This window comes from Diabrotica virgifera, chromosome 5 (genome assembly GCF_917563875.1).
Source record: "Diabrotica virgifera virgifera chromosome 5, PGI_DIABVI_V3a".
Lineage (NCBI taxonomy): Eukaryota > Metazoa > Arthropoda > Insecta > Coleoptera > Chrysomelidae > Diabrotica > Diabrotica virgifera.
This window is the reverse complement of record NC_065447.1, coordinates 78,941,745-78,965,971: the sequence shown is the minus strand read 5'-3', so window position 1 is coordinate 78,965,971 and position 24,227 is coordinate 78,941,745.

The following is a 24,227-nucleotide window of genomic DNA, read 5'->3' as shown; positions in this document are numbered from 1 at the left end:
AAATCCAAGTTTTAAAAAAAAATCTGCAATTGTCAATTAAAATTTTAGGGAATTTTAGGGAATATTTATCAATAATTAAATAAATTGATGTAAGAATTTTCATATGTAGTAGATTACACAGAGAGGGGCTAAATTATGGAATAAATTCATTTTTTGTCTAAAATGGACGATTTTGGAAAATCCCGAAACAGGTCGATTTTTATTTTTAAATTACAATTTCTTGGCATATATTTTATACTAGTAACGTCATCCATCTGAGCGTGATGACGTAATCGATAATTTTTTTAATGGGAATAGGGGTCGTGTGGTAGAGCAGGTCATTTTAAAGGGCGTTCAATTCTCTCTTCAGTAATATACACATTAATATCATTATTTATACAGGGTTGCCAAAAAATAATTTTTGAATTAAATTAATTGGCGAAAAAAGAGGAATGTATGTAATTTATTTAACTCAAAATACATTGTACTGCTGTCAGAAAATAGAAAAAAAGGTTTATTTCAAAATAAACATTTCTTTTCGCTTAAATTAAATCACAAACAGCCTCCCTTCTACCTATTGGCAGTTTGAACATTTAATTTAGGCTAAAAGCAAATTTAAGCAAATAAACATTTTTTCTTATTTTCTGACAGCAATAGAATGTATTTTGAGTTAAATAAATTACATAGGTACATTCTTCTTTTTGCCTCAATTAATTTAATTCAAAAGAATTTTTTTGGCCACCCTGTATAAATAATGATATTAATGTTTATAGTACTGAATAGAGAATTGAACGCCTTTTTAAATGAGCTACCACACGACCCCTATGCCTATTTAAAAAAATAATAGATTACGTCATCACGCTCGGATGGATGACGTCACTAGTTTGAAATATATGCCAAAAAAATTTAATTTAAAAATAAAAATCGACCTGTTTCGGGATTTTTCTCTAAAATCCATTTTAGAGAAAATGAATTTATTAAATGATTTAGCCCCTCTCTGTATATCAGGAGACCGGCGACAATCTAACCTAACCAATAGTTTAGCAATAATTAAAATGTTAATTAAAAAATTTCGGTCGAAATAATAACCAGAAAGATTATGATACGCCAGAATAACTATGATTTTCGTATAAAAAAGCACTCTACCTATTCAACGTACTTTACAGAATTGAAATTGGACTATTTGAGCGGTCTCAGGAATGTTATAAAGAAACAATTTTTTGGCTTATAAACAAATAGAACCCCTCAGAAAATATTAGATTAAATTAAATTAAGTTAACTCTGTTGAAAAGGGCACGGCTTCTGTGACCTATTCGAAGAAAAAATATTGAATTGCGAGGAGTGGTTCCAGGTATAACCGGTCAAATTTGACCGGCATTTGCGACAGTTATAAACAACAGGATTTCAATCTTTGAACCATTACCTTTTTATTCCGGTCCTCTTTGTACATACAAATTTTCATATCTTCAAGACACTCATAACAAAAAAGATTTATGTCACCAAGTTATTTAATTATTGATAAATAATTACTGCCCTAAAATTTTAGTTGAAAATTAAAGATTTTGTTTGGAAACCCCGAATTTTCCGCGGAAAATTTCCGCCGACTGAAATTGGAAAAAAATATCTATGTGCAGAATTAAATTACAGTGAATTTTTATGTAAGTGTTTTTGGTTTAACGTTAAAATCTTTTGAGTTACAGAGCAATAATTGACAAAAATATTTCGGAGCGCTAATTTGTTTATAAACCAAATAGCACACTTTCTGCGGACTTTGCATAGCTATATTACTAATACCTATATGAAATCTTAAGATTTGATTCCAGTATGTCCAGCAATAAAATAGCTGGTACATACTTTTCCTTGTTTTATACTAATTTTCCCAGATTATTACCTTACATCTTTCATTGAGTTGATAATTCACATTGTGGAAATTCTCAATTATATTTATTATATTTCTAATTTAATACTATTCTATCTAATTTCTCCAAAACCAGCAAATTTCCATAAAACCCAGCCATATCAATACCTTTTGCTTTAGTTTTCCTTGCAAGAAACAAACAAAACACATCTCATAAACTAAACCTAACCTCGCTTTCGGGCATTCATTCATGTCCGTGTCACAATAATTTCGACTCGAAATTATAATATCAACCACTTTTTGGAGTCGCTATTAATTTTGATAGTCGCTATTTTGTGACATCATTTCGTTAGTTCGACTAAAATCCATAAGGCTCGCACAGTCGCATTTCAAAGTCGCCATATTGATTGCGACTTGTTTTCGCAGTCAAAATTTGAATTAGAAACAGGGCCCAGATCACGTTCTTTTAAAAATAGCCTTATAAATTAAAGCCCTTATAAGGCATATAATTAAAAATTTATATGCCTTATAAACCGACAGGAAAACAACCGACACACAAAAACAGAAAAATTAAAATTGGACAACTTGAAAAATCCAGAAATAGAAAAGCGATTGCGAGAAGAATTGAATAGAGACCTCCTGGAACGAGAGAAGAAACAATACAAGAATAATGGAATGGATTTAAAAGGATAACATGGGAAACGGCTAAAAGAATGATAGGAAATAAAAAACATCATAGAAAAGAGCTTTGGTTTGATGAAGAATGTAAACAAGCAATAATCAAAAGAAATCAGCTGTTCGTGCAGTATTCTACTGATTTCGTACCTACTCTAAGAAGAACACGGAAAAGACGCGAAAAATTTGAAGAAGAACAAAGAAAGGCACACAAAATATGCAGAAGGAAGAAGGTGAGATAATACGCTAATATAATAATTATATTATATTATTATACCGGGTGTCTACTTATATTTTCCCCCATTTTAACTGCCTATAACTTCTAAACGGCTCAAGATAGAAATATGCGGTTTTCGCTGAAATATTTTATTTTAGTAAAAGTTTTGTCTGAATGGACTAAATTTTTTATATCGCTTTCAAATACGAAAAGAAAAATGGCGGATTTTTGAAAAAAAACGTTGTTGACTTTTTTTACTGGAACACCCAGTATATTTTTCTGTAAATTGAAAGAAAAGTCATTCACTTATCCAGCGATATAAAGTTTTTCAAAATCGGTTGTTAAATCACTGAGTAATTAATTTTTAAAATGAGCGGTGCAACGTGGATGTCACATACCTACATAAATAACATAACTAAGCAAAATGATATTATGTTATGTGATTTCCACATTGCATCTTTCATTTTGAAAATGATTTGCTCAGTCATTTGACAACCGATTTTTAAAAATTTAATATCGCTGGATAGGTAAATGACCGTTTTTCAAGCTACAAAAAAATATACTGGGTGTTTCAATAAAAAAAGTCAACAACGTTTTTTTTACAAAAATACGCCATTTTTTATTTAAAAGCGACATAAAAAATGGTAATTTACCTAAGAACTTGAAAAAACGGTCATTGCCCTATCCAACGACATAATTTTTTTTAAAATCGGTGGTCAAATGACTGAGCAATTAATTTTTAAAATGAGAGATGCAATGTGGAAATCACATATTATGTTATTTAGGTATGTGATATCCACGTTGCACCTCTCATTTTAAAAACTAATTACTCAGTGATTTGACAACCGATTTTAAAAAACTTTATATCGCTGGATAGGTGAATCACCTTTATTTCAATTTACAAAAAAATATACTGGGTGTTCCATTAAAAAGAAGTCAACAACGTTTTTTTCAAAAATCAGCCATTTTTCTTTTCGTATTTAAAAGCGATATAAAAAATTCAGTCCATTCAGACAAAACTTTTACTAAAATAAAACATTTCAGCGAAAACCGCATATTTCTATCTTGAGCCGTTTAGAAGTTATAGGCAGTTAAAATGGGGGAAAATATAAGTGGACACCCGGTATTATACACTCTGGGCCAAAATTAACCGCCCATCTTAAAAATGGGCCTTTTTTTATGTCTCTTATTTCCTATACCTGTTGTCCGATTTAACACTTTGGCTACCAATGATACTGTGATGATTCTGCGTTTTGGTACCATAATATGTATCACCGGTGATCAACCATCTTGGTTTATTTCTGGACCATGTGTATCACCGGTGATACCATGCAGTGTATAGTTTAAATGACCATTAATATCGTTGGTATATAAAATCGGGCAGAGTGTGCCGATGGGATGTAAGTGAACTTAATAGCATGTCGGACAAGTTGGCATCAGGGGTGGGTGATTCACCTTAGTCAAGTTACAAAAGTAATAAGAAAATAGCCAGATTTGACGACTATTATTAAAACAATCACGCATTGTTTGCTGAATATTTTATTATAAAAAGTTATAGAAAAGAAAAATATATTTTAACAGATACAAAAATATGATCTTTATGTCTTTTTTGAAAACATTCCAAACACAGCGCCGAAGCGTTTGGGCAACTATTTAGTTTATGCTGTGATGCAGCCCCGCTATGAAAAAATTTCTGATTCGGTTTCTTTGTGGATTCCTGTTCAAAAATTTCCCCTTTAAACAAATCAGAACGGTACCAGATAAAAAATACGAAAACTATACTTTTCTGGTTCATTCATATACCATGTGAATCACCGATGATCACAAGCAAATTCCGCCTAAAAGTTATAGGTCTGGATCCCGCGTATGAAAAAAAAAGTTGATAGCAAGCTGAAAATTTGTTAATAGCTTAAGGGTGTCTAGTCGGACAAACTTTGATATATGGGAACCCTGGAACAGGGGAAGTTTTAATTGTGGAACAGGTTAAAAATTTGGAACGGTCAGACCACGAAAATGTCACATGTATTTTGTCCGATAGAACTTCCAATTGATTTGTTACCCTTTCATTAAACTCTCATGCAAAAATCAGACTGTTATTTATCACCTGTCATAATTCCTGTCATTTGACATCTTCTACGTGTTCCACTCATTCAAGCGCTTCAAATAATAAAGAAAGGAAAAGCGGTAGGGCCAGATGATATTCCTGGGGAAGTATGGAGAGCATTGGGAGAGACAGAACAAGAAACAAGCAGGTCTATTTAATAGAATTATGGAAGTCGGACAAATGCCAGACGAATGGAGAAGCAGTATACTGGTACCTGTTTACAAAAACAAGGGAGATATACAACAATGTACAAACTACAGGGCTATAAAACTGCTTAGCCACACCATGAAAATATGGGAAAGAGTAATTGATAGACGGATACGTGAAGAGAGCGAAATATCCGAGAATCAATTTGGCTTTATGCAGGGTAGATCAACAACAGATGCAATTTTCATTATAAGTCAGTTGATGGAAAAATACAGGAGTAAAGAAACAAACGCTCATATAGTATTCATTGATCTTGAGAAAGCATATGATAAAGTTCCTCGAGAGATTCTGTGGTGGGCACTCAATAAGAAAGGAGTCCCTGGTGGATATGTAAAGATTGTGAGGGATATGTATGAGGGAGTAACGACTAGTGTTAGGACAGGTGTGGGAGAGACTGATAAACATGTGAAAGTAGGATTGCACCAAGGCTCTGCGCTTAGTCCGTATTTATTCTCATTAGTTTTGGACCAGATAACAGCGAAACTACAGGGTAACATTCCATGGTACTTAATGTATGCTGATGATGTCGTGTTAGTAGGAAATAGTGAAAGAGACTTAGAACAAAAACTGGAACAATGGAGACAAGCTCTGGAGGAAAAAGGTTTAAAACTTAGTAGGACAAAAACAGAGTATTTGGAATGTTCATTTAAAGATGGAGCTACTACAAATAAAATGGTATCTTTGGATGGTGAAATGATTGTGAAAAGCAATAGTTTTAAGTACCTAGGATCGGTATTACAGAGTAATGGAGAAATATAGATGGAGATGCATGCAGTAGAATTAGGGCTGGATGGATGAAGTGGAAAGAAGCGAGTGGTATGTTGTGTGACAAAAAAATTCCAATGAAGCTGAAGGGAAAATTCTATAAAACAGCCATAAGACCGGCTATGATGTACGGAACTGAATGTTGGGCAGTGAAAAAGAAAGAGGAACAACGAATGCATATGGCGGAAATGAGAATGGTTAGATGGATGCGTGGAGTGACAAAGAAGGATAAAATTAGAAATGAGTATATTAGGGGAAGTCTAGGTGTGGCACCAATTGATGCCAAAATGAGAGAGCATAGGTTAAGATGGTTTGGTCATGTTCAACGTCGAGACGTTAATCACCCAATACGAAGAATAGCTGAAGTTCAGATTCCTGGAAGGAGTAGGAGAGGAAGACCAAAGAAGACCTGGGGGGAGACGATAAGGCAGGACATGTTGGTAAAGGGGATTAACATTGATATGACCCAAGAGAGAATTGTGTGGAGAAATGCAATTAGGGAAGCCGACCCCGCATAGGGATAAGGCAAAGAGAATGATGATGATACGTGTTCCACTCATTATAATTCCCATTTGGTGATAAATAGCAGCCTGATTTTTGCACGAGAGTTTAATGAAAGGGTAACAAATCAATTGGAAGTTCTGTCTTACAAAATACATGTGACGTTTTCGTGGTCTGATCGTTCCAAATCTGACTGTTCCACAATTAAAACTTTCCCTGTTCCAGTGTTCCTACATCTCAAAATTTGTCCGACTAGACACCCTTATAAAATCCGTTTTCAATTTTCTTTATTCTTTATGAAAGGAATCATTTATTCATGCATATTATTACCTGTAAATATTTCTTTTGATTTTTAATTGTAAAGAATAGAAAAATTACCGTTCATTTTAATTTTTTTTAGAATCAGCTGAAAGTGGTCTACAAAAAAAACAAGGAGGAAATGTATAGCCTTGTGGCTATGAAAGGCAAAAGAGAGATATAAAAAGTGTATTGGCTAGTTGGAAGAAAGTCCACATTGTCCATGCTTAATAAGTTATTACTTTATCAACAAATATCAAGAAGATAGCAGGAATAAGTCACGAGCAACAACTTCATAAGTTCAAGAATATTGAGGAAATCCAGCTCCTCGATACTACTGGGCAAACTAGAAGATTGAAGAGGACAAAGCCTTTTGAACTAGTTTGAGTGATAGGTGATAGTGAAAAACGGAGCATAGTGCTTGTGTGCTGTGCCTGTGTATGTTAGAATAGTGCACGATCTTGTAGATTAGATAAGAGACGCTATGGGGTAAGCTCTTCATTTTAAGAAACAGTAGTAATTTAGGTTAAATTAAAATTGCTCATTGGTCAGTTATAACCAGATTGTTTTTTTATGTTTGGCAAAAAGGGCTTAAGTCAGAATTGCACATTGATAATGTTTTGATGATTTCTGGACCAGAAAAAAACTGTTGTAGATGTAAACTGTATGTACAGTAGAATCTACTACAGTACTGTAGAAATCATCAAAACATTATCGATGTGCAATTCTGACTTAAGCCCTTTTTCCCAAACATCAGAGAATTGTAATGAACAATAATTCTCCTATAGTATTTTTACTACAAAAACGTTATTACGTAGGTCAAAATTTTTGACGTAAGAGAACTGTCAAAACATTAGAATGTGACTTTTCTTATTGCTATGTTTATTATAAACACGGCAATAATGAAAAGTCACATTCTAATGTTTTGACAGTTCTCTTACGTCAAAAATTTTGACCTACGTAATAACGTTTTTGTAGTAAAAATACTATATCTGCTTTTTCATGAATTTTGTAGGAGACGAAAAACCATTTTTAGGATCATCTGCTTTCATATGTAAATTTTGACATGTTTTGTAGTAAATAGATAGTTGAATTTACTACAAAACATGTCAAAAAATATATGAAAACAGGAGGTGACTATAAAAAAAGTTTTTAGTCTCTCTTACAAAACTCATGAAAAACAAATCGGAGATATGTCACATCAGTGACTATATCCAGGGAATGTCTAAAAAATATACTTTGATGTCCCAAGAACCAAATATAACCTACAGTCCATCTAATTTACTTACTGTTGCACGTCATTATCTACGCCAGAGATCTAAGTTGACATAGTTGCCAAAGTATAAAAAGATCCTGAATCCATTTTAAATCAAATTTATCACATAATTATTGTAAACGTGGATTATACAACAAAACAAATTAATATTCAATGTAAATAAGTAAAAACTTAAGAAATAGAGAACAAGAATTAAGTTATAATCTTTTAAGATTTGCAGTGCAAGCGTTTTTGCACTGCATTGTTAATAATTAAAAAACGGCTCCGAACTCTTGGCAAAAAGCCGGTAGGTTTCTTTGTATAAGTATGTCTACAATAACAACTAAAAAAGTTGTCAGATACCTCGATTATTCCAAGTCGTTATAAAATTAGGTGAAATTTATATTTTTATAAAAAATCAATGGGAAAATCCCAATAGTTGGCTGTATACCATAGTTTAAAAAACCAATACAGAAGTAAAAACTTCGAGATGTATTCTGGTATAAAATCGTTTATTTAAAACTATAAAATGTCATCGATTGCAGAACGTTTTCGTTCTATTGTTCTGTTTAGAACGAAAACGTTCTGCAATCGATGACATTTTATAGTTTTAAATAAACGATTTTATACCAGAATACATCTCGAAGTTTTTACTTCTGTATTGGTTTTTTATATTTTTATAGTAGAGGATCTTTTTATAGTAAAGTAAATAATAAAAACAGTAAATATAATAAATAAAACATATACTTATAGTAAAGAATATAAACAAATATGAAGTGTCATCACCGCAACTGTCAAATAAATGTTACCAATTTATTCTAAAATGTCACCTTCGTTCGATTACAGTTACAGTGTGATCCGAACAAATCTGCTTCATAAAAACGCTTTATAATCCATTTATACAAATTAAGTGAAACATATTATTGTGTATTTCTTTAGGTTAACATTAATAGAAATCTTCAAATATTATTTCTACTCGTATATAATAAAATATGTCTAGTGGCTGTAATTCCAGTGTACTCGGCAAAGTGATTCTAAAAAAGAACACACCTACCGCCTAAATATTTCGTGTTGGTATCATGCAACGTCACAGGCTACGACACGGATGACGCGCAACAGTTAGTAAATTAGACGAAGTATGTAGATATATACAGGGTGTAACAAAGATACAGGTCATAAATTTAATCACATATTCTGGGACCAAAAATAGTTTGATTGGACCTAACTTACCTTAGTACAAATGTGCACACAAGAAAATTTACAGCCCGTTGAAGTTATATATTATATATATAATAGCACTAAGGGCCTTATAGAGGCCCATGGCTTGAAAAGTTTGTTTTTTTTCTTCATTTTCACGTTTCTTTATGTACTGAGATCTTCTCTGGCTTGATATGTGATTTTTCTCCATTCCTTCCTGTTATTCATTTTTCTTTTCTGACCCTGTAGCACCATTCTTTCCAAATCTTTTTCGACCTCTTGCTTCCATCTATTTTTCGGCCTTCCTCTTCTCTTTCTTGAAGCTGTAGTGTAGTTTAGTACCCTTTTTGGAGTCCTCGTGTTTGGCATCCTTTCAATGTGACCTCGCCATCTAAGTCTCTGTGCCTTTATCACTCATTTGAAGTTACAAGATGAAGTGATTTTTTCCAATATATCGAAAACTATTAGAGATTTTTTATTGAAAATGGACATGTGGCATTATTATGGCAGCAGTATCTTACGAAAAAACTATAGTAAAATTTGGACACCCCATAAAAATTTTATGGGGGTTTTGTTCCTTTAAACCCCCCCCCCAAACTTTTGTGCACATTTCAATTTAATTATTATTGTAGTACCATTTAAACACAACGTTTTAAAAACTTTTTTGCCTCTTATTGCTTTTTCGAAATAGTATATTGTGCAACAAGTGCAGAAAGGTACTAATTTCTCACGAGTTTGAAAAGTTGCGGTACGAGCGCAAGCGAGTGCCGCAATTCAAACGAGTGAGAAATTACCTTTCTGCACGTGTTTCACACTATACTTTTTCTACAAGCACAGTTTTTCCTAAAAATAAAAATCACGATTTCCAAACGACGATTAATTATAATAGGTACCTATGTGATAAATTTTAAACTGTATTTAATTAATACCTACTAATCAATTTAAATTCCTTATACCTAAATAAATTGCACAGAAATCAGTTAAAAAATTAATGCACTGCCTTAATTTGTTTAAATTTAAACAATTATTACACATTATTGACATTATATTATTATGCAGTCACGGATTTACACAAAACCTACTTCATTCGACGTGTCTTGCACAGGTTGCTAAATCCTTATTGGTTATTTGATAATTATAAAATGTTTAATAAGAATAAAATTGTAAAATAAAACAGTTGTAACATCCATAATTTAGTTTCTATGCTATAGTTAAATATAATAATTGTCTTATAGGTTATATATTTGTCTAAAGTTTAACCACGGATGTAAACAGAATATAACGTTACTCAGAATGCGGTAGTCCACGGATGTAAACAGAATATAACGTTACTCAGAATGAGGTAGTCAACTGTGCAGAAAAGAACTTTGCGGCACAGAAACGTCACTTTGCGGCACAGAAACGTCACTTTTCTGCACACTAATGCCAAATATCTTATACTGTGAGAAAATATCAAGTTTGCTAACATAAAACCGTGCAGAAAAGTGCACTTTGAATAGTGGTTGTAGAAAAAGTCAATTTTTATCGAAATATTTTGAATATTTGTCAAATCCACCACATATTTGTATATGGTTAAGTACGATTATGGAGACTTGGTAATAATATGCAGACTTATTTATGCTTTACATTTTTAGGTATATTTTGAACCATAGTAAAAAAGAAGCCAGATCTCGATAAAACGTGCCTTATCGAAAAAATACAAAGAGGCAAAAAAGTTTTAAAAACATTCTGTTTAACTAATGGTACCTCAGTAATAGTTTAATTGGAACGTACACAAACATTTGGGGGGTTTAAAGGAACAAAACCCCCATAAAATTTTTATGTAGACATGTTAAAAAAGAAGTCGCAACTCGATAAAAATTGCCTTATCTGAAAAATACTAAAAAACAAAAATATTGAATTTAACTAATGGTACCACAATAATAGAATTGAATTGGAACGTACACAAAAGTTTGGGAGGATCTAAGGGATCAAAACCCCCATAAAATTTTTATGGGGTGCACAAACTTCACCATAATTTTTCTTTAAGATATTCCTGCCATAATAATGCCACATGTCCATTTTCAATAAAAAATCGCTAATAGTTTTCGATATAATCGAAAAAATCGATTTTCATTTTGTAATTTCAAAGGGCTGTAACTTTTTTATGTGCATATTTGTACTAAGGTAAGTTAGGTTCATTCGAACTATTTTTGGTCCCAGAATATGTGATTTAATTTATGACCTGTATTTTTGTTACACCCTTTATGTACAGCCCATTACGCACCACCTTAAAAATTGGGCATTTTTGATGTCTCGAATTTCCTAAACATGTTGTTGCATCTAAGTGATTTTTTATAATATTCTAGCCTAGGCCCTAGGCTATAGGTTAAGTACCTCCTTATGCTTGTCATGCACGGGGAGCTATAATGTAATATATATTATATCACATCGCTCTCTATAGTAATGAGTGAGCCTGCACATACGGAACCATTTGTTTCCTGTCTGCAGGCTCACTCATTACTATAGAGAGCGATATGATATAATGTACATATATTACAGCATAGCTCCCTGTGCATGACAAGCTTAAGAAGGTAACCTATAGCCTAGGCTATAATATTATAAAAAAATCACTTAGATGAAACAACAGGTTTAGGAAATACAAGACATCAAAAATACCCCATATTTAAGGTGGTGCGTTAATTTCTTGGAGATGTGTATTGTAATTTAATGTAACTAATGTAATATCCAATAATTGTAATTTAATATAAGATGTAATATAAGTTCTTTAAAAAATATATTTCTTATTTCCCACGACATTAGATGGATGTTCGGCAGCAAGACATTGGACCAAACTGGGACGTCCTATGAAGGCCCAATTGACGTCCACCGAACGTCCCTTCGGATGTTAAGTGGACCTCCATTGGACGTTTGGCAACGTGGCATTTGGACCAAAATTGGACGTCCTGTTAAGGTCCAATTCACGTCCCCTAGGACGTCCGGTTAAGGTCCAATTTACTTCCGATTAAGGTCCAATTTACGTCCGATTAAGGTCCCATTTACGTCCGATGAAGGTCCAATTTACGTCCTATTAAGGTCCAATTTACGTCCGATTAAGGTCCAATTTACGTCCGATTAAGGTCCAATTGACGTCCGATTAAGGTCCCATTTACGTCTGATTAAGGTCCAATTTACGTCCTATTAAGGTCCAATTTACGTCCGGTTAAGGTCCAATTTACGTCCGATTAAGGTCCAATTTACGTCCGATTAAGGTCCAATTTATGTCCGATTAAGGTCCAATTTACGTCCGATTAAGGTCCAATTTACTTCCGATTAAGGTCCAATTTACGTCCGATTAAGGTCCAATTTACGTCCCCTAGGACGTCCGATTAAGGTCCAATTTACGTCCGATTAAGGTCCAATATACGTCCCCTCGGACCTTAGATGGACGTCCAATGGACGTTCGGTAGCGCGACATTTGGACCAAAATAGGACGTATAAAGGACGTTCCTCGGACGAAAACGGACGTCCAATGGACGTCCCTAAAGTCCGTGAAGGACGTCCAATGGACGTCCATTGGACGTCCTTGTGCTATTAGGGAAGCTATTAACAAATTTTCAGCTTGCTTTTAATCAACTTTTATTTCATACGCAGGATCCAGACCTATTATTCTAGTATGATATTTAAGTTGTCCAGAGTGACACCTATGAATCGGAGAATAAATTTATAAACGCAGTGTGGTTGGTACCAGACAGAAGTATATGCAAATGTATGCCGGTATAGCAGCGACTGCAGCTGATGTATCACCGGTGATTCATATGGGAGCCAAAGTATTAAGTGATTTTTTAATATGTTATAGCTTTATTCTTTAACATCGCTATACGCTCTGAGCTTCGCTGGTGTCGCTCCTGGCGGATTACTAATTCAACTTTCACTGGTAATTTTTAAATTTATTATTTAATTGTTATCGCTTAATATTTGCAACGCTAAAAAGTAATTAAATTATAACATATTTTTTTAAGATTTTGTTAATCATTTTGACGTTCTATTGATGAAATATTAATTTCTTACTTCGGATACTTTCACAATTATCGTGTAGATGGCGCTAGATTAATTTATAATTACATATTATGAGCAAATTAATCTAGCGCCATCTTCACGATAATTGTGAAAGTATCCGAAGTAAGAAATTAATATTTCATCAATAGAACGTCAAAATGATTAACAAAATCTTAAAAAAATATGTTATAATTTAATTACTTTTAAGCGTTGCAAATATTAAGCGATAACAATTAAATAATAAATTTAAAAATTACCAGTGAAAGTTGAATTAGTAATCCGCCAGAAGCGACACCAGCGAAGCTCAGAGCGTATAGCGATGTTAAAGAATAAAGCTATAACATATTAAAAAATCACTTAATACTTTGGCTTCCATATGAATCACCGGTGATACATCAGCTTCAGTCGCTGCTATACCGGCATACATTTGCATATACTTCTGTCTGGTACCAAGCACACTGCGTTTATAAATTAATATTATTACGGAACATTAAAAAAACGTAAATTCAGTATTTAAAACGTAAGTATATTTAAGGTAAAAATATATACCACAGCTTTGACCAACTAATATTTTTTATAATTAATGTTTTTAATTTTAATTTTAAATTAATCACTTTGACATTTATGTCAAATTTCCAGTAAACGTTTACAGATTTTGCCACTACTGGCGCTCGCGAATTTATAAATATCCCCTCTACGTACGAGCTCACAGCGTATAACAATATTGTTGCTAAACAGGCAAATTTTTATTTTATACCGGGTGTACGAATCAAACTGTGTTTTTTCTCAAAGTTCACAGCACTCTGTGGAATATTCTTGCATTTGTAAAATACTGAAATTAAAACCCAAATATAGCCTCATGTTTTCTAAATATCGTGTTTTTTTATTCATTCGCTTATGTTGGCCCATAAAAAAGCTAGGTACTTTAACAACTAGCCATGTTTTTTATAATACAAGGTGTTTTAAAAAAGTATGGCAAACTTTAAGGGGTAATTCTGCATGAAAAAATAATAACAGTAATAAGCGTATGATCGCAAATGCTTCGTTTCCGATATACAGGGTGTCCCGGAAAATAGTGCGTTCCTTTAAGGTATGGAGAGAATACACAATTTGGAACAAAAAAGTCCTATACCATTTTTTTCTAAAGTTAGCCGTTTCCAAAAAAAAGTTAACATTGTTTTCCATATACCTGTATTTTAAAGTTTGGAAATTTTAATAAACTGGCAACATCGAACGCACTACGGAATAATAACATAATAAAAACTCGTTTGTGATTGTGATTAACAGTATTTAAAATAATCCAACCTAATAGTAGGTAATACTTATGTATTTACGATTTGTTTACTAAAATTATTTTCTTTTGAAATGTATTGAAATACCTATTGCATAATTTTAAACGAATTACACATCTTTTAACATAAAAACACGTCTTTTAACTAAACTAGTATTATGTATTTAGTAAGGTTTAAATGGGTTGAATGCTGAGTACTGCTGAGGGCTTTAACTGAATTACATAGTTTTAATAGTTTACAGTGGAACTTAAATACACCAGATAATGTCTCAGTAATTTGTTTACTTGTGAACTGAAATAACTAAGTTGTACTTACTTGAAAATAATTATTATACCGAATAGATGTTTCAAGTAACCTTTCACAAACACCATTCATAGGTAATAACATAATAGGTAATACACTCACTATTCGAAAACATTTTCGCATTGACACTGAACACTAAACAGGATTCTTTAAAACTATCTGTTTACTATGTATCTTAGTATCTTCTATCTATTTACATGGGACTGTCTATGCTTAAATTTGCGTACCGCACATAGTTGTCAGATTTAAATTTACATACCAAAATACATTTTAATTTTTTGGTCAAACGGTTGCATTTAGAAAAAAATGTTATAAGAGTTTTTTGTTCTACATGGTGCCTTCTACCTATACCTTCAAGGAACGCACTATTTTCCGGGACACCCTCTAGAGGGTGTTGAAATTTTTCTTACAAACTGACGATTTATTTATTGCTTTAAAACCGGTTAAAATATGTAAATGAAATTTGGTGGGTTTTACATGGTAGGCACATTTTTTGAGATACAATTAAGAATTAAATATTTACCATTGGCGCGCATATGGGTAATATGAGCCGTCAAACTCCCCGTATTTATGAAAAACATGGCTAGTTGTTAAAGTACCTAACTTTTTTATGGGCCAACATAAGCGAATGAATCAACAAACAGAATGTTAAGAAAACATTAGGCTATAATTGGGTTTTAATTTCAGTATTTTACAAATGCTAGAGTATTCCACGGGATGATGCGAAATTTGAGAAAAACACAGTTTGATTCGTACACCCGGTATACAATAAAAATTTGCCTGTTTAGCAACAATATTATTACAGCGATATTGTTAAATAATAAAGCTATACCGTAATTAAAAAATCACTTAAATCGGACAACCGGTTTAGGAAATACAATACATCAAAAATGACCCTGTTTTAAGGTGGGCAGCTAATTTTGGACCAGAATGTATGTATGTATAGCGATACGCTTTAATTACTATTTTTGCTAATTTTATTTTCTTAATTTTTAATAACTTTTCTCAAAACCAAACAACATTAGTCATTTAAAACTCACATGTAATATACAAACCATATGCCAACAAGGGCCGTTGATTTCGAGAAACCAAAATGTATCCCTAAACAGATTGTATAAAATTAATGTTTTTTTCAAGGAAACACTAATGGATTACGATGTCAGATCGCCACACTCTTTATGTCAATTTCTTAAAATACAAAAAGGTTCTCATCTTTTAAAAGGCAGATGCAGTAATTTATGGCCCTTTCTGGCCATTATCGCAAAACCGCAAAACCAGTTGACATAATTGTTGGTGGTCCGAAAATCAGTCTCTACACAATATGCGAACGATGCAGACACACCCTCGCTCGCGCTAACAAACAACCCTCTTTCGAGATATTAGCAAAACACCGCGAAAATTTACAAATTAGTGCTAATAATATACTTTTGCCGGTTTTAAATACAGTGAACATCGAAAATGACGGACGGTATCAGTGCCAATAACAGTGCTTCAGTGCTTCAGGATAACAGTGCTTCGGTTGATCGGATTTCAGTTAAAATCCCACCTTTCTGGCCCAACGATCCTGAAATATGGTTCCTGCAAGTAGAAAACCAATTTACACTGGCAAACATAACAAATTAATGACGCAACAAAATTTAACTACATAGTTGCCAATCTCGAAACAGCTTATATATCAGAAGTAAGGGACATCATTGTGTCACTATTAGCTACAGAGAGGTACGTAAAATTAAAGTCAGAGTTATTTAAGAGACTTAGTGCATCTCAGAAACAAAAAATTAAGAGACTACTTGAGCATGAAGAACTGTGCGATCGAAGACCTTCTCAATTCTTACGACATTTACAGTCTTTAGCAGGCACAACAGTACCAGATAATATCGTAAGGTCTCTGTGGTTAGGTAGACTGCCATCGTCTACACAGGCTATTCTAGCTACTCAAGCTAAAGCTAGTTTGGACGCAGTTGCCGAGCTAGCTGACACAATCTCTGAAGCTATAGCTCCTAGCCCCAGATTTCAGAAGCTTCCAACGCGCGTGAAAGTACCATCGATAAATTGACAGCCGAATTAGCTGAAATGAAAATTCAGCTAGCTAGCTTGTCAAATGCTCAAGCAAAAACTCACACATACCGTCGAAACCGCAGCAACTCAAGAGGCAGACCATATCCTAGAGACAGAAGCTACAGTAGGGAACATAATAGTGACATATTATGCTGGTATCACTACCGTTTTGGTTATCAGGCTCAAAAGTGCTCTCCTCCGTGCAAGCATCAGGGAAACATCGCGGGCAGTCGGTAAATGCGGCATCCGATCCAAGCCCAAAGTCTCGCCGCCTTTTCGTAACAGACTATGCAACTAAAAAGCAATTTTTAATCGACATCGGTGCCGATCTGTGCGTTTTTCCGCGAAAATATGTACGGGGTGCACGCGAAAAGGCAACGTACGAACTATACGCGGCCAATGACACTATAAACGCGACATACGGTTATGTGAATTTGACTTTAAACATCGGACTACGGCGTGATTTTCTTCTTCTTCTTCTTCCTTTATTGGGTTATATCCCTCGGGATAATTCGCCCAGCTTACACCAGGGAAATACTCTTGTCTTGCTCTGGGCAGTCGAATATTTCCAAATATATATGTTAAAGCCTCAATTTTTTTAAATATATATTAGCAGGAACATCTTCGTATAGGGCCAGACAGTCCCTACAGGAAAGGCAATATTATACCATAAGGGTTAAGACTTTTATCATTTGGAGGTCCAATATCTTTTTATATCTTTATCTTCTTAATTTTTTTAATTCAAATTTGGGAATTGATTAATTTATAAATTAAGTTTGGCTAAGTTAAGGAATTTAAGGATCAGGTTAATCCTACGTGGATTAAGGTTGGACATAAGTAGGCAAATTTCAATGGGAGTAGGGATATTTGTCTTGGCTAATTCTTTATATAGGTCAAAATTGGGTGACATATTTATAGGGCACTCAAAAATCAGATGATTTAAGGACCCAACTTGGCCACAGTCACAATATGGGTCATCTTTTACTCCTATCCTGAATAGGTGAACTGGAGTAGAACAATGACCTGTCCTCATTCTAATAATGGTGGTTATATGTCTTCTGTCTTGGTATGCAAAATTGTGGTACCAGGGGAGTTTATCTATCTGACCTACAATTTTAGAGTAAAATGAATTATTTCGATTTTTCCCCTGCCATTCTTGCTTCCACCGATTCCAGATGGAATGCTTGATGTCTGGTAGAAAGTTGGAATAGTGAAGAGTGATACCAGCAGCTACATTTAAGGTTCTACCTATATTAGCTAGTTTATCAGCCACCATGTTCCCTTTAATATTCGAGTGTCCTGGAATCCATGCCAGACTAATATTAACGTTATTTTCTTTCGCTTCAATGATGCCTCTCTTGGTCATGAACGATGAATGTTCTGTTTCCATAGAATAGGTTGATCTGCCTATTTACTGTAAGGCACTTTTAGAGTCCGAGCAGATGATTGCTTGTTTAATCCCATTTTTCAAAATAATTTGGAGGGCATGATTAATTGCGACAATCTCAGCCGTGCATATTTGGGTATACTTAGGTAGTTTACTGGTATAAGAATAGTTGATCCCTCGGCTAAAGACACCAAAGCTTGCTGATCCTTCATCATCAACCGAGCCGTCCGTGAAGAATTTGGTGTGACTAGGTTTATTTAGAATTATTTTTTGGAGTTGAACTGAGGCAAGTTCATCTGAACGATTAGATTGGATATTTATGATTGGAATTGTTGATAATTGATGGTCTAGTTCAAAGTTATGGCATGGGTATAAGTCACTTAAATATAAGTTGGGATAAGTACTTTTAAATTTGTTTTTTAAAAGCACTAGAAATGGAATACTTCTGTTTTTCCAATGATTTTGGTTCCTTTGAATTGCCAAGTCTAACAGGTCGAGAGCGGAAATAATTGGGTTGCCAATTAACATTAAATTTTTTAATATAAATTTAGAGCTAAACCATTCCCATCTAGATTTAAGCGAGATCTGACCACTTTCACTTAAGAGAGCATGAATTGGGGTAGATTTCATGCATCCAGTTATAATTCGGATACTTTTGTATTTTAGTTTCTCCAATCTTTTAATTAAGGAAGTTGGACAATCGAAAATTACCTGGCAGCCATAGTCCAGATGGCTCTGAATCAGACCATTGTGTACAATTTGTAAGGTTTTTGGATCACTTCCCCAATAAGTCCCACAAAGAGCTCTCATCACATTCAGGCCACGATTTACTTTTAGTTCTATTGAGTTTACATATGAATTCCACTTTAAGTTTTTTTGAATATTTACCCCCAGGTATTTGACTGAATCCACCCAACCAATATTCTGGTTACAAAATATTACGTTAGGGGGAGAGATTTTCGTGTTTCCTTTTGTAAATAATATTGCAGAAGATTTGTTCTTAGACAGATTTAAATTGTGGTCTAGCAACCATGATTCCATCTGAATCAATAATTTATTTACATTAATTACCAATTCATTAATATCACTCCCTCTAATCAGAAGAACCAAATCGTCTGCATACTGAATTAGTTTGCATGAAGAGGGGATTAAATTATACAGGGAAAGACAATATAGGTTGAAGAGGATAGGGCTTAATGGGGAACCTTGAGGTAGTCCCAGACTTGATTTTCTTGGGCCATGGGTTTGTCCCAGTTTGTCTTTGACAAATAGCTCTCTATCATTTAGAAGGCAGAAAATCAAATTAGCCAGTTGGGTTGGAATGTTATACTTTAATAATTTGGAATACAAGAGTGATATATTGACATTATCATAAGCAGAAGAGATATCTAGAAATATGCCAATAGTGTATTGATTTTGAGCGAAGCCTATTTGAATTGTTGAGGTGAGGTATGTAAGGCATTCCGTACAACCTCTACCCCTTCTAAATCCTAGTTGTAGTGGATTAAAAATCTTATTATGTTCCACAATCCACTCTATTCTATTCTTTATAAGAGTTTCGAGCATTTTGCCTACACATGAAGAAAGAGCTATTGGTCTAAAGTTTAACGGATTATTACAATCTTTATCTTTTTTGATTATAGGTAAAATTACTGATTGTTTCCACTGAACAGGAACTATACCCGTTCTAAGACTTTCATTGAAAAGTTGAATTAATAACAAAGATCCAACAACGGGAAGATTTTTTAACATTGAGTAGGAAATCTGATCCAAACCAGGAGCCGAGTCAGATTTAATTGAGAGGGAGTTCTGATACTCGTCGAGAGCAAATGGCGGTTCTAGGGCTTGAGGAGATCTAACCAATACTTTATTGACAGCGGAAAGGGGGGTTAAACAACATAGAATTTCGTGGGATATAGGAGTAGAGGGCAATTGTGTATATATTGAAGGTTTCGAAGCCGATACCTTATTAATTTTCTCCCACACAACTTTTAGAGGAGTGTTTCTATTTAATTTACTGTAAAATAGCCTGAAACTATTTTTACGTTTTGATTTTAGGAATTTTCTTGATTTGGCTATATTCTTTTTAGCCTCGATATAGTTTTCCATTGAGGGGATATTTTTAAATTTTTTTAAGGCAGACACTCTCGCAGAGACGACTTCAGCACATGAGTCATCCCACCATGGAATGTGGTATTTGGAATTATTAGGAGGGTGAAGCCAAGGTATTGTTTCATCAGCTACCGATGATATGGAGTTAGTAAAAAATTCGTAATCTTCCCTGGGAGAAGCTAAGAAAATGCTGTTTAAATTGTTATGATAAGTAGACCAATCAGCTTTCTTTAGATTTCTTCTTTTACATGAATGCGGGGGAGATTGAGGACATACACCTATCTGACATATTATGGGGAAGTGGTCACTAGTTCCAGTATCTGAAATAGTGGACCACTTGCCCACACTGGCTGCCACATCGACTGATGCCATTGTTAGATCTACTACCGACTTACTGCCTCCTGGGGCCACCAGTCTAGTTGGGGACCCATCATTGAGAAATACTAGCTCAAGTTCCTCCAAAGAATCAAAAATAATCCTACCATTGTGACTGTCTCTAGAACTACCCCATGCCTTATGATTACAATTTAGATCACCCATGATTAAAAATGGCTTATTAAGTAATTTAACAAGGGAAAACCAGTTGGATTTGGAGATAGAGTTGTCTTGTGGACAGTATATATTAAGAATATTCAAATTAAAGTTAGGGAGAAATGTGAGTTGGAATTGGACATCATGATTGAAGCCTGGATTGGCAATTTGAATTTCCCTATAATCAATATTATTTTTGATAAGAGTAATTAATCCGCCATAGCCATCCTCTCGATCTTTTCTGATTATTTGATACCCTCTACATCTTATAACATGTTGGTTTGAGAGCCAAGATTCGCTAATAAGGATTATATCTGGGTTAAGGTTTTTTATAACGATTTTTAGATTGTCAGAATTAGTGTTACACGAACGTATATTCCACTGAATAATAGTTATCGGAGTGTTAGGATTCATTATAAAGAGTATGTTTGCTAGACCAAGGAGTCAAAAGATCTCGAATCCTCAGGCTCGAGATCCTCTATTCCCCTCCGACCCTGGTTTACATTTGTATTGAAAGGTGATACACTTTTGTTTATGCTAGTCTTTAGATCTGCCATATTGTAAGGAATGGAGTATGATTTTGAGTTTATTAAGTCCCCAATGAAGGTCATGACGAGCTCCCTGTGAGACTGGTTTAGCATAGACATGGCCTGATTGAAATCCAAATGAAGTTGGGATAAAGATTGTGAGTTAGTGATTTGAGAATCAGGGTGAGCAGGATTGAATTTTGAAGTCGAGGGCTCATTTATTCTTCTACCTGATGGATTAATAAGTAGTCTTTGGTGGGAGATTTTATCATAACCTGTATTTTCTTGTATTGAAGGTCTTCTTCTTTTTGGTGGAGATTGAGTGACTTGACTAAAAGGTTTTGAATATTGAGCTGAGGCTGCAGACCTCCTCTCCTGTGGTAAGATGCCATTAGAATTATTCTGATCACTATGTAAGGGGGGGAAATCGTTTATGTTTAAAGATGAAATATTATGGATCCTAGGAACCTGCTGACTTGCCTCATAGAAAGATAGATTAGAAAAGGACATTAGATCCTTAATATCTTTTTGTCTGACTCTCTCTCTACAATTACGACTACTTGATTCATGGTCAGAAGATTTGCAGAAAATGCAATATTTTGTACACGTATTATATGAAGAATCCTCATGAGAAGTTTCGCATCTAGCACATTTCTTTTTTCCTCTACATTGGTTCATAGAATGGCCATAAAGTAAGCAATTTCCACATTGAAGAACAGGGCTGATGAATGGTGTGACCCTCATTGGTAGTTGATATATGGAAATTTCTTTAGGAATAGTTTTTCCTGAAAAAGTTATGCTAATAGTTCCCGTGGAGACAAATTCAACCTTTGAATCCACTTGTACTCTCCGGTTCATTCGCTTTACACTTAATATCTTACATAAAGCCAAGTTGGTTTCTGATGCCTCCTTTATTTCTTCCTCTGTGAATCTTTTATTAACTCCCCTTACTATACCCCTACAAGAAATCTGATGAAATGGAATGAACACGTCATACCCTAGGGCTTCCCAATCTTTCCTCACAACGAAATCGTTGGCTGCTTTTCTAGTGGCAAATAATACCCCTATCCTGTTTTTACCTTTTCTACTGATTTTCGTGATGTCTTTAATTTTTAAAACAGAAATAGATTTAGCTATACTTAACACGTGGTAATCTCCAATATTTTTATCCTGACCCTGGACAAATACCTACTTCATAAGGACCTATATCGGTCTCCGAATATAGTATTTGTTTTTTCCTTTAAGACTTTTCTGAATAATTGGAGGTTGAGATTGACATTCATGTTGGTTGATTTTATTAGGAGGGTCAGGTGGTGGAGGAGGATCGGGAGGAACTTCTTCCTCCATCTTATGCGGCAGATTGACGAATTTAAAATCTATGCCAGTCGATGCAAATTAGAAATTAACAGGGAAATATAGATAGTTTTGGCCCTTACCCTTTGGATGAGTTTCAAAAGTCGTCCGTTCACCTCGAACGATAATCACATATTTGTCTATTTTAAGTTTTCTTCCAAAAAATCAAATGTCAAACACAACAAAATTCACAACAGATATTCACTGCGAAAAGAAGCCGAGGCTGTTCATCCCAGCGGACCTCGACTTCTTATCAACGATAAATAAAAAATTAACAAGAATTAACAACTGTTTTCAAACTAAATTAGGTTTGATGAGGTTTTTTTAGCAAAAATTAAAAACTGTCAACTGTGACGTTTTCAACCAACAACCTTGTACGGCGTGATTTTACGTGGCGATTCGTAGTGGCGGACATTTCAAAGCCTATTATTGGAGTTGATTTTCTTTCCCATTTCGCTCTCCTAGTGGACATTGCTAACCAGTGCTTAATAGACAGTAAGACAACCCTTCGAACTAAGGGACTCGTTAAAGAGTGTTTCGATAGAAGCGTAAAGACTATCGCGGAAGTGTCACATTACCATGAACTGTTGCTGCGATTTCCGGAAATCACGCGACCCGCCGGTATCGTGAAAGACATTCAGCATCAAACCAAGCACCACATCGATACAATACCAGGTCCACCCGTTTTTTCTAAGCCGCGACGATTAGCGCCTGACAAACTGCAATGGGCTAAAAAAGAGTTTGAAAATCTTCTGCGTCTAAGCATCCTAAGACCATCAAAAAGTAACTGGTCTACTCCACTGCATATGGTCCCGAAGAAAGGTGAGGAATGGAGACCCTGCGGAGATTATCGACGTCTAAACCAAAGAACAGTTCCAGATCGATATCCAATTCCGCACATCGAATATTTCGGTCAGTCGCTAGCTGGTAAGACAATCTTCTCTACAATAGATTTAGTTAGAGCATACAACCAGATACCAGTAGCCACCGAAGACATACCAAAGACCGCCGTTACCACACCATTTGGACTGTAGAGTACTTATACAGTGCTAGTCAAAAGTCCGTACTCCTCCTCGTATCTTTTGAACGATTATACCTCTAATAGTGAAATTTAGAGGGAGGAAATAAACGGATGTAAGCTTCTTAACTAGTCATACAGACGAATTTATATTATACACTAACTCTATTTACAAATCTGTCCGGATTTATATACAGTTATTATGGAACATTCCAGAAATATCCGCGCCCATCTCGAGGTATCTCCCATCTCTATACCAGTCGATCCATTGTCCCACGTTCCAGAACGCCGCGAAAATTCGATTACGTCATTCGCTTGTTGTTTACTATAATATATTATATATTCGTTACAGTATTGACAAGTAGCATCTTATACATCTAAGTCGGCGCACACAGTGGAGGCGGTTTCCGCTTACGGTTAAACCGCGCGGACCCGCTTTTAAACGTTTTCAAAAAGAATGCACGTCTTTAAATGTACACGAACATAGTCAAAGCGACAAAGCACACGGTTATTAGACTTTATTACGGTTGTCTTGTCCGATGGTGGTGGGGAG